We start from the raw sequence: 12,500 nt of genomic DNA on the forward strand, positions 1-12,500 counted from the left end.
CTCATTATTTAAAAACCGTTATAGATATTTGCATCTGGTTTTCACCATCATCTGATAGTGGCGTTTTTAAGGCGAATCACCTTAACAACGCCACTATCACATTGTCTCATTCGTCTATTAGTGTTTCATTCATCCTGTTTTGTTGATAAAGGGGAAACCCGAAACGTCCATATTATCTGTTTTATTTTATTAAATTGAAGCTTAAGTTCAATTTCACATTGTTTTTGTGTTGTTGTTATTTTATTTCTTCGAGCTTCGAGCAGCAACATTTGTTACAGTGACTGACATAATCAGTCGGATGGTGAAAAGGTTTGAACTTAGATATTGCCAAGTTTAGTTAGAAGGTCAATTTTTATCAAAAGTGAGTTCTTTTCATAAATGATTAAATCAACCGTTTTTGTACATCTTCGGGAATCATCAAAGCTTAATTTCTTCTAAATATAATTTATCAATTTTGAAAAAAAAAAAATCATAAAAAAGAATGTACAATGCAATGAATTCATAGCCAAATCAAGGGTTCATAGCGTCAATAAAAGCAAATACAGGCAAAGACTTGCACTCCCTCAGACCACGTGGTAGTTCATTCCAAATCTCGGGGCCGAAACAAGCAAACGATCTATCACCAAATTTTGTTTTTGACCTTTTTTCCGAAATTTTCGTTTACATGATCGTAAAGTGTAATTTTCAAATTCACACATGACCACGTGATATTTGAGATAGACCGGTGCTATACCAGTCAAATACTTATAAACAAGACACGCTGCTTTGTAATAGGTGCGCTTTTCAATGAGCAACCAGTGGAGAGAGGCCAACAAAGGAGTTGCATGATCAAACTTTCGTTTGCCAAAAACTAATCTTGCTGCACTGTTTTGCAGTAGTTGTAATTGTTTTGTAGAAGCCTGAGGCAAGTTGACAAGCAGGGAGTTACAATAATCTAATTTCGAAAAAATGAGCATATTATTTCAGAAAATGAAAAAGAATATTTTAAAAATGCAAATCCAAAAATGTTCACCTTCCGACTGATTATGTCATGCACTGACACATTTACATTATTCCGAAATAGAAGAAAGGAAAAATTATGTCTTTTAAGTTCAGGTTGATTTTGCTAATTTTTTTTTTTAATGCAATGGAGATATACGACTAATGAGCATCAGTCTAATGACTTTTCTTTTGAAAATGCCGAAAACCAGATGCAAACTATAACGGTCTTAGAATAACAAAAATTTGAAATGAGGGAAATACTTTAGGACGCCCTACCCTGTAAATCATTATGATATCAGAAAATATAATTGAAGTTCAGGATCCTTGAAATGAGAAGGCAAGTGACATTGACATTCTTCTGGGATTTCTGATAGACGCCAAATTGTGGCTCATAAAAAAGATGCCCCCCCCCCCCCCCCAAAAAAAAAGAAAAGAAAACGTTATTTAATCTCTTGTCTGGGGTTTCTCTCAGCTGTCTCCAAAACATATATTCTCCAAATCCGGTGGTAATCCATTCTCCTCTCTCTCTCTCTCTCTCTCTCTCTCTCTCTCTCTCTCTCTCTCTCTCTCTCTCTCTCTCTCTCTCTCTCTCTCTCTCTCTCTCTCTCTCTCTTTCTTTCTTTCTTTCTCCTTCTATATATATATATATCTCTCTCCCTATTTCTCCATTAACGAGTTATATACGCAAAAATGATGATGATAATTATGATAAATAACTTTTAAAATAATAATGATATCAATAATAATAATAATAATAATAATAATAATAATAATAATAATAATAATAATAATGATAAGAAGAAGAAGAAGAAGAAGAAGAAAGAAGAAGAAGAAGAAGAAGAAGAAGAAGAAGAAGAATGATAAATAATAATAAATAATAATAATAATAATAATAATGATATAATAATAATAATAATAATAATAATAATAATAATAATAATAATGATAATGATAATGATAATAATAATAATAATAATAATAATAATAATAATAATAATAATAATAATAATGATGATGATGATGATGATGATAATAATAATAATTATAAACAAGGAACTTACGTTCCAGATACGTTATAGTCGTTATCTAATTTCTAGGGATTCTAGGGATTTTGTTTACGTCTTTCTAATAGACTGCAGTGTCTTTGGACAAGGAAAGATGTCTGGTTCCATCTTCGCTCTCTTTTTCAATCGGATTTTATGATTTTATCACGATTTTCATTAATTAAAAAAGCTTAGGTTATTCGTCGTGTGAGATATTGTAACCTTGAATGTCTGAGCTGAATTTTCCTTAAACGATGATATGTCTTATGATTTACAAAGAGAGTAGCCATGGTAAGACCTCAACAGTAAGCCAGCGCTTGTACATTAAAAACTTGAGCTTTTATATCGTGCAATATCCTCCAAACGTACTCAAACCGCTTTACAAAAGAATCCTTAGCCAACTGCATTATGTAGGCCGAGACATGGATGCCAGTCAGGCGATATTACATTTTTCCCCGATAGATGCCAGGTACTCATTTTAAACCTGAGTAAGGTGAGAGAATGTGAGTAAAGAACCTTTTTCAAGGACTCAACTATGCGCCGCTCAGGGCGAAACTCGAACCCGCTCCTCACAACACACCACTTTAGAAAGAAAAACGTCCATTCTTCTTATGACTCACAACTCAGCCGTTTCTATTCTTTTTACTATATGTCTGCTCAGCGTTCATCTTTCACACGAGTAATGGCAATATTATGGGTTCAGTATAGCATTACAGTTAAATTAAGTATTTTCACAACACATCATCATAATAATAAGGTGATGATGACACCTTAGAACAAGACACGCTCTGCCACATTGTACCAAATGGTTGATTTGAGACTGAGACTCAAGATGGCGGCCATGTGAGTCTGGGACCTCCCTGAAAAAGGAAGCCTACAACACGTGGTGTTCCCAAGCGGTCACCAATCTAAGTACTGACCACGCCCGACGTTGCTTGACTTCGGTGATCGGACGAGAACTGGTATTTTCAACGTGGTATGGTCGTAGACCATCATCATCAAAGCCTGACTTTTTGTGTTGGACATAATATTTCTGTCTCAAAATTGTGGTCATGTTTTGGAAGGCTGCTTTCGCTGGTCCAATCCGGCATTTTATCAATCTCGGTTTCTCATCTTCCATCGGCTGTTATGATTGATGTTGCCAAGATATTTATATTGCCTAACTTGTTTCAAGACTTCACCGTGTGTGTTTATGGATCAAGGTGGTATGGTTTTCTTATAGCTAATTACCATTGTTTCTTTTTTTTTTTTCACTTCAGGAGTGAGAGACATCCAACGTTTGTCGTCACTTTGCCAGTTTATTTTTATCTTCTTATATATTATACATACACACTAAACATAGGCATGTGGGTATTGACCTCAAAGTTGGCAAAAATAAATAAATAAATAATAAAAATAAGTAAATAGATCAAATTTTTAAAGATCATAATTTTTTTTTTTTATTTGATTAGTTATTTTGTTTTGTATTTACTTGTTAGTGAATTTTTATATACAAGGATTAAGAAGGGCGGTTATTAAAGGTCACCAGTTGGTTAACGTTTTGCGTCCTCCGTACAATGATAAAATGTACTATGTGTTAAATGTTCTTAAACCCGAAGAGAAACTCCGGGTGTAGAATTTGTTTACAAGTTTTGGGTCGTGTTAACCAGTTAACATGCTGTACTATGGAAAAACTCGTATTTAAAAATTTGGTTACAAAATTCGTCCTTCAAATATCGATCGATTTCAATGACCCTCATCAAACCTTTGGACTTCGCGAATGATGACGTACTGTGGTTGATCGTCTTTACTCTATGGGGAGCGATGGGCTTAAATCAATGTGTGTGCCCTGGCTCAAATTGATAACCGCGTTTCAAGTTCAACGTCTTTATCTGCAAAGGGCGGATTGCCCATCACTGCAGATTTTATACATTTATATGGTGACTTTCTCCATTATTGTGTTATTGAGTTGAAAGATAAATGTTTAATAGTTGACCAAATTTGTTGTTGTTGGTAATATCTAGGATTTCTGGTGGGAGAGTGTTCCATTCCTTAATGCTTCTTGGAAAGAAATTGTTTTTATATTTGTTGGTTCTGTGTGTTGGGGTTGTGAATTACTGCTATGATAATATCTTGTGGATGTACAGTGTTGTTTTGTGAAATACTGTGGTTGATTTACTGCTGTTTTGTTGGAATGTACTGTTCTGTGTAGAAGTTGGAGGCGTTTTTCTTTCCGCCTACTTTCCAGTGTTTTCCACCGCAACAGTTTCAGGGCCTCAGGAACGCAATTGTTGGTGACAAACCTCGAAGCTGCCCTTTGAACTTGTTCGATTTTCAGGTGCACCAAATATTTTTTCCTCTACACAGGCTGTAAAAAGATTAGAAATACAGTTGCTTTCTCTATGCTTTCAGGGCATCGGCGGCTAAATAACAACAAAGTATTCTTAGACTAATATGATGGTAAAACACGATGGGGGTCGTAATAAATTAATTTTCGAAATTGAGTGAAACCATCCAAGATATCATGATTTTTTAAAATGTAAACAAACCTAGGAACGGCTTCAAGACTGAATGTTGTCCAGTAACTTTTGGAGGATGTCTATTGAAGCAAATTGTTTAGTTATACCAGAGATTGGAGAAATTATAATGAGGACATGGAAAGTGGAGGGGGTTAACAATTAAGAGAGAAGGCGTGCAGAGAGAGAGAGAGAGAGAGAGAGAGAGAGAGAGAGAGAGAGAGAGAGAGAGAGAGAGAGAGAGAGAGAGAGATGGATAAATGGTGTTAGTAGGGATGAGAAAGATTAAGATAGAAAGGGTGGAAGAAGAGGGGGCCAAATTATGATATTGGACAATATGTACATTTAGGCTACTATAAAACGAGTATTACGAAATCATGGTTCCGTACTCAATGAGCGGGAGGTAGTTCTAAAACCACAGCATACACAAAACCCAAGTTACATCTGAAATCTTTGAGTTGCGGACTGCACTGCAGCTTTTCGATGTTGCAACCCTCGAATATCTTCGATACTGATTCTACGGTCTTGGAGACAAATAATTAATTTTCGTGAAATTTGACAAACAATTTTGATTATCAAATTTCCATTTTATATGGATGAATAAAGTATATTATTATTATTATTATTATTATTATTATTATTATTATTATTATTATTATTATTATTATTATTATTATTATTATTGTTATTATTATTATTATTATTATTATTATTATTATTATTATTATTATTATTATTGTTATTTTTATTATTATTATTATTATTATTATTATTATTATTATTATTATTGTTATTATTATTATTATTATTATTATTATTATTGTTATTATTATTATTATTATTATTATTATTATTATTATTATTATTATTATTTACTATTATTATTATTATTATTATTATTATTATTATTATTATTATTATTATTATTATTATTATTATTATTATTACATACTATTATAAAATATAAAAATGGATACCGTCTTCGTGTCCATTGTAAATGCATCATGCACAATTTTCTAATGATTGGTTCAGTGGGTAAGGGACTGTCGTGTCACCAAAAAAAATCCGATTGTGTTTAATGTTCGATTATTACAATGTTAGTTATTATTTCTGACTCTTGACTATAGCTTCCTGATTAGAATCCAATTTGAAATAAATTTTATAACCTAGCCATTAGCGGAGGTGGAGAGGGTGATATTGACTGTGGAGGAGGAGGAGTAGGTGGAGGATTACTGACATCTCCAGGCACCTCTCAGTATTGGTTTAGTTCGGAATTGCCCTCAAGCATGGATAGACGTAACTTTGAACCAGTTTACACTTTGGCAGCATTATCCCTATTATCTACATTTTACATAATAATAGCCCCATAAAGATTGCCGCAGATTTCGTTTGGTCTTCTGTATCTATTTTTAAAGTTTCCTGGTGTCTGGGTGACCGTCCTTTTTTATGTTCAATAATAACGAAACCCTGCTCGGATTCTGTCTTTTCTGTCGTCTGTGAAATTAAAGTCCCCACGAGAAAATGGTTACGTACTTCCGGAAATCTATTTGTGTATCCAAGGGCAGCAGCTTCTTATGGTTCACACTATTATGTTATGACGATCGACCCAATCAGCAAAGTCCGGTCCGCATTCGTGCACCGTCGCGAACCCGCCCGGTAGCATCGTCACAACACACCTTTCGACTAGATGCTCTGCCGTTTCGGGTTCTTGCCCACAGCGTGGACATAAAGGACAGGAAGTTAGACCCACTGATGTAACGCACCGGCCGTTAGGCAGCTCCTCGACCGAAGCCGATTCGCAGCTACCCAGTGTCTCCTCTTACTGGTATCAAAGCCTGGCAACTTCTCACCAAGCTTAGAGGAGTGTAGGTCCCCGCCCCCACGAGGGATTGAATTCGTCCAAACCGACTTCCATCTCGTATGTGCAGCTCTGTCCGTAGTCAGGGATTCTGCGTACAAGGGTTGCCGGGACTTATTTCGGCTCGAAACGGGGGCACCGTTCATTATGCGCATGAGAGGGGTATCCCCATTCCCTCTCTCTTTGATCTTACTCAGCCAGTTTCCCGTAATGGTCTCTCTCCGGACATCGGGGGGTTGGATCGCTGCCATCACCGGGCCCCATTCTCTAGGGGTTGTTGCTAGCGTTCCCGACACTATGTGCATCGACTTGCGAAGTTTTACATCCACCTTCTCAGCGTTTCTGCTTCTACCCCACACTGGAGCGCAATACTCCGCGGTGGAATAGCATAGTGCCAGGGCGGATGTTCTCAGGAGCGCTTGGCTAGCGCCCCAAGTCGATCCCGCCAGCTTCCTCAGAAGACTATTCCGCTTCTCTATCTTCCGGGCAACCCTTCGAGATGAACCCGATAGGTAAGGCTGCGATCCAGCGTCACCCCTAGGTATTTTGGAGGCGGCTCATATGGGAGTGGCTGGTCCCGACTAGGACATTCAGTTTACGGGTGTGCCAACCACTGCATAGGTGAAATGCAGTGGCCACGGTTTTTGAAGTGTTCATCTTCAGGTACCACTTGTCAAAGTAGGATTTGAGTCTGGTGACGTCCTCGCTGAGTACGCTCTCGAGACGGGTCCACACTTTACTCTGAGTAACGAGTGCCCAGTCGTCTGCGTATCCCAGCCTCAGGGAGGAAGTGTTCGGCATATCGCTAATGTAAACGTTAAACAACATTGGCGCAAGTACCGACCCCTGAGGGACCCCATTCTTCAATTTCCTAACTTTGCTCGTGGCGTCTCCCAGCGCGACGTGGAATTGCCTTTCCCCTAAGATCGAAGAGAACAACTTCAAGGTCTTTTTGCACCTTATGATTTTTGCAAGTTTGAGCATTAACCCATCGCACCAGACCGTATCGTACGCCGCTGATAGGTCTATAAACACAGCACCTGTTTGCTGTTTTCTCTCGAACCCGTGCTCAATATGCTCTGTAAGGGCAATGACCTGCTCCGTGGTGCACCTCCCTTCCCTGAAGCCTGCCTGCTCAGGTGGCAGGGCAGCGTCTAGGACCGGCCCCCATCGGTTTAATAGAACACGCTCCAACAGTTTGTAAAGACAGCTCAGCAGCGATATGGGTCTGTAACTGTCTGCCTCCTTCGCCGGCTTCCCTGGCTTCAGGATGGCAACTATCTTCGCATGCTTCCACACTTGTGGAAGCTTTCCGTTTGCAAGGATGTCAGACATTGCCTCTGCTAGCCAGGCCCGTGCCCTGGGGCCCAGATGCGTCACCATATCGGGATATACACCATCTATCCCAGCTGCTTTGCCGTTCTTCACTTCGCTAATGGCTGCACCCACTTCTCGGGGACTGAACGGGGCCGTCCAGTCCGACTCCTCCGCAGGTAGCGAGTCCAAAATCGTACGGTACGCCTTGCGGACACCGCGCTCAAAAGCCTGATTAGGGACCCGCTTGCTACGGTTCTTAATATTCTTGGCAATTGTGTCTGCCTCGCATTCCGGTGCAGCCTTCGCGAAATTCCGATCTGGGTCCAATTTCTTTATCAAACGCCAAGCGTGGCGGCTGGAGTGTGTAAAGTCGAGACTTTCCACGGTCTCCTGCCACCGTTGCTTCCTTCCCTCTGCCAGAGACTGGAGTAGTCTATCGGCTGTGTCCTGGGACTGGGTCTGCTGGTACTCTCGGTACAGCTCTTCCGACTCTGCTGTCCAGCAAGGGGTGTAGAATTTCCGTTTGCCCCGTGGAATAGAGCGTTGAGCGCTCTTAACCAGTAGCCTACTAAATCTGGTTATATTCTTGGACTTGGAAGGAATGGCAGGGCAGACCTGCTCGATATAGGAACTGAATTCCTCCCAGTCAGCCTTCCTGAAATTCCATCTGCAAAGTGGGAGAGACTGCACCCTCGGTATTGTCACCCCAGCTGTGACAAGAACCGGCCTGTGCTGGCTATGCGGAAAGTCCCCGAGGACTGTCCGCTTCACCTGCAATGGTTCACCGTTGGGCGATAAATATCTCACAAATACTCTGTTAAGAATATTACGAGAATTCCATTTAACTCTAACCGTTCTTCGGAGAGAGTCCTTATTTATGAGGTAGAAAATGTATAGAATATACCGGTGTATCTATAGAGAGGAGACGGTTAAGTTTTTTGTGAGGTTATCGATTCGCAATTTAGTTTCAAATGACCCGCGGATGTTTGTTAGGCGAAAATGATCCATTTTCTATTTCTATTTTAATTTCTATAATGATATGAAAATGACATTAGGAAGAAACAACATCCGACACGTGCGTCGCTAATCACGTGAGATAAACGCGAACATTCTCGTGGGTGGTCTTGTAAATAAAGTCAAGTGTAAACTATATTATTTGATCATGGTGTACGATAGATCACAATAATAATAAGGATAGCTCGATAATGATCATAAAGTTACGATAATGCTTCAGTAACCTGGAGGAAAAAAAATATAAAACAAAACACGTAGAATCTGCTCTCCAAATGTTAAGAATATTACGAGAATTCCATTTAATTTTAACCGCTCTTCGGAGAAAGTCCTTATTTATGACGTAATGTAAATGTTGCTGCTCGAAGCTCGAAGAAATAAATAACAATATGAAATCTGATGATTCGTCTGTACTGTTTCATTCTGTTTTGTTGATAAAGGGGAAACCCGAAATGTCCGTTTTGTCTGTTTTCGTATATTAAATTGAGGCTTACATTCAATTTCACATTATTAATAATGTATCTATGACGTAGAAAATTTATCATACCGGTGTGTCTAACCTATCGTTAACTTATAGACTGACACAAGAGCCATGTAGGACTTATTGTTTGACGTAATTTTTTAAATTTTGTGCACCGTCTAGTGAGTTGTCATTAGTAGAGCTCAAGGAAATATGTGATTCCATTGGTTGACTGATTGAATACAACTCACGATTTGTTTCCTTTTGAGGCCAAAGACTTGTCTTTTGACGTCATTTTTGGTCAGTGTCAGGCTATAAGTTACCGATGGCTATTGTGAAACCTGGATGGCCCAGTAATAAGGCTTTTTAGACTTTTAGATTGTAAGGTCACGGAACTAATCACGATGCTGACCAAGATTTTGTTCATGTGACCTCGGATTGTATATTATATTATATTATATTATATTATATTATATTATATTATATTATATTATATTATATTATATTATATTATTATATTATATTATATTATATTATAGTATGGCTCTATCCTAAATAGATCAACCGGAGATGGCTTTAAAAACGGAAGTACCGCCTTCTAAATATGTAACTTAAAATGTGTTTGAAATACAAGGACATTAGAATTAAACTTTAGACATCACGCACATGGATTTTTAAAAGTTAATTTTTTAAGTCGTTGGCGACAATAGGGATTTTTACTCCTACAAGTACAGCGTGAGTTTTATTTCACATTCAGTAATTTACAGTTATGGGATTCATGAGGTTTTTAAAAATCTTTTTCATTTTCATTGGCGGCCATAAAGAACCGTTGTACAGCCACGTAATTTTTTTGTTTGTTGTTGTTGTTTTTGTTTTTTATCTTGTTTTGTTTGTGTTTTGTTTTTGTTTTGTTTTTGTTTTGGTTTGTTTTGTTTTGTTTTTTTGTTGGTTTTTATTTTATTTTTATTTTATTTTTTTTTAATTTTTTTTTTGGTATTTTACAATTCCGACATGAGATTGAATTTTACAATGGCGTAGAGCGACACAAACGACATGTTGGCATGTTGTCGAGATAGCACATATGGGCCCCATGACCCTCCTTTGTGAATAGTTTTTTTTACTCCGCGTATGTATAGAAGGAACGAAATTGACGTCACTCAACTCGTTGTTATTGTTTTTGACAGCCATTTTAATTAGTTCTCACTAAATTGTATCAATCAGACTGTACACGTTCAAAGTTACACCCGAGAAAATAAAATCATCTCTGGTGACACATACTTTGTTTGTTGGAACGTTATATCCAGCTGGCGGATGTTTTGAGTATTTAACCTAAAACATAGCATCAATTGAGCGCTTGGATCTTGCTCTTCGTCCACAGACATTCGCAAGGGAAATAGGAAATTACTCTTTTTCGTTTCCTGAGATCTAATCACCAGTGTATTTTATATTAGTTTAATTTGATTGGATTGCCTTTGTCTTCTACTATTAAATCAGGTTTATCTAACTACCGCTTAAAGCCTGGTGAATAAGCGCGGGAGTTGCTTGTATTTGGATTGGGGTATAAAATGTAAAATAAAAACAAAGAAAAAAAAACAAACACTTGAGCTGTTATAGGGCGAAATATCTAGCGCTTCACAAGATGTCCCAAGCCAAGGGATACTCATCATAAGACGCCGTTACAACATAATTTCGATAGATACAACGGTGTTTCCAGTCAGTTACTCAATTAACACCTGAGTTTGGTGAGAGAATGTGAGTAAAAAGCCTTTTCCAAGGACTCAACTTTGCGCCGCTCACAGCGGGGCTCGAAATGACCTATAGGTTGGAAGGCGAGTATCAAACCACAAGACCACAAAGCCGTACATGTAGCGAGTACTGGTCCTAGTGGAGACCTGCCTGCAGTGTTAGAGCGTTGCCATCGTACACCAGAACCGTAGCCATTGTTAAGTTACAACGTGGCCTTAACCGTCGCCTGACACTGAAACCCAAAAAGACTGGTCTTTTGACGTCATTATTTGGGTTTTTTGCACCGCCTAGTGACTTGTCGTTAGTAGTGCTCATGGAAATAAGTGGTCTCATTGGTTGAACTACTGAATACAACTCACGATTTCTTTTCTTTTGTGGCCAAAGACTTGTCTTTTGGCGTAATTTTTTTGGTCAGTGTCAGGCGATAAGTTAACGATGGCTATGGTAGAACCCACTAGGACTTATAGTTTGACATTATTTATATTTTTGTACCGTCTAGTGAGTTGTCGTTAGTAGAGCTCAAGGCAGCAAGTGATTTCATTGGTTGAACTATTGAATACAACTCACGTATTTGCTTTTTTTTGTGGCCAAAGACTTGTCTTTTGACGTAATTTTTTGGTCAGTGTCAGGCGATAAGTTAACGATGGTGACTGTCAGAGGGTGCAGTTGACCATGATAGCCTCAACTGGTTTCATCGCCATGTTTTGGCGTTCCTTCACTTTGAATAATAGATCTATGTCTTTTTGTTTGTCATCATTGTTGTTTTGAAAGGCGGTTGAATTGACAATATTTTCTTATAACAAACTTAGATAATGAATTGGTTGTGTCGTGATGTTTTACTAGAGTGTTTGATTGCGAATTTAGAAAAATCACCAGCCATAATATGTTGTTAACTTAGCTCTCTCCTTGACTCAGTCCTATTCTCATTACCGAAAATGGAATAACAATTCCTAGACGAAGTAGAAGCGCTGAAAATGGAATGAAACTCCTGGACAAAGTTGGCAGGGGGCATATTCTCATCGCTGAAAATAGAATAATAAGTCCTAGGCAAGGGGGTGGGGTGCATATTGTTATTACTGAAAATGGAATAACTCCTAGACCAAGGTGTGTGTGTGTGGGAGGGGGGGGGGGGGTGCATATTCTCAACGATGAAAATATAAATCCTAGACCAAGGTGTGTGTGTGGGGGGGGGGGGGGGGGGGGTGCATATTCTCATCGATGAAAATATAACTCCTAGACCAAGGTGGAGGGGGGGGGGGGGGGGTACATTTGGTTTTGCTTTTTCTGCAAACAACCCAATTCACAACTTTATTTCTCGTATTTCGTTTTAAACGCTCAATTTGTACATATTATAATAGACACCTTGTGGAGGGAAAATAGCCACGCCCCTCGGACAGTCGCCCGAATATAAACAATGGCAGTTAGTGAGTGCTGAACGATGACCAAACTGCACGGTCTTACCATAGATGATGTGTATTTAAGTAAATACTCACTAGTTCTACATGTCCGCTCAATCGTACCATCAAAGAAAAATATATATTCCCTTTTACGTATGTATAGTCTGAGCGAATTTAATGAGTACTAATCAC

At 38.4% G+C, this 12,500-nt stretch overlaps 1 protein-coding gene and 1 non-coding gene across 3 annotated transcripts in view; one reads left to right on the top strand and one right to left on the bottom strand.

Moving 5' to 3' along the window:
* The window catches only part of LOC144964842 (uncharacterized), a 46,865-nt gene that overhangs the window by 15,175 nt on the left and 19,190 nt on the right, over positions 1-12,500 (top strand). The window contains exon 1 of one of the 2 annotated variants that reach the window (XM_078899552.1): positions 3,919-4,341. The exons of the other annotated variant lie outside the window; for it this stretch is intronic. The gene's annotated coding sequence lies outside the window, so the exon portion shown is untranslated. Of the gene's footprint in view, positions 1-3,918; positions 4,342-12,500 lie in introns of those variants that run through there. 2 annotated transcript variants of the gene reach the window in all.
* Positions 2,896-3,014, bottom strand: LOC144966813 (5S ribosomal RNA). Its single transcript, XR_013644290.1, has one exon. It is a non-coding gene; the product is annotated as a 5S ribosomal RNA (ribosomal RNA).

Source organism: Berghia stephanieae, chromosome 2 (assembly GCF_034508935.2).
Source record: "Berghia stephanieae isolate SIO BIC M18660-M18661 chromosome 2, UCSD_Bste_1.3, whole genome shotgun sequence".
Taxonomy (NCBI): Eukaryota; Metazoa; Mollusca; class Gastropoda; order Nudibranchia; family Aeolidiidae; genus Berghia; species Berghia stephanieae.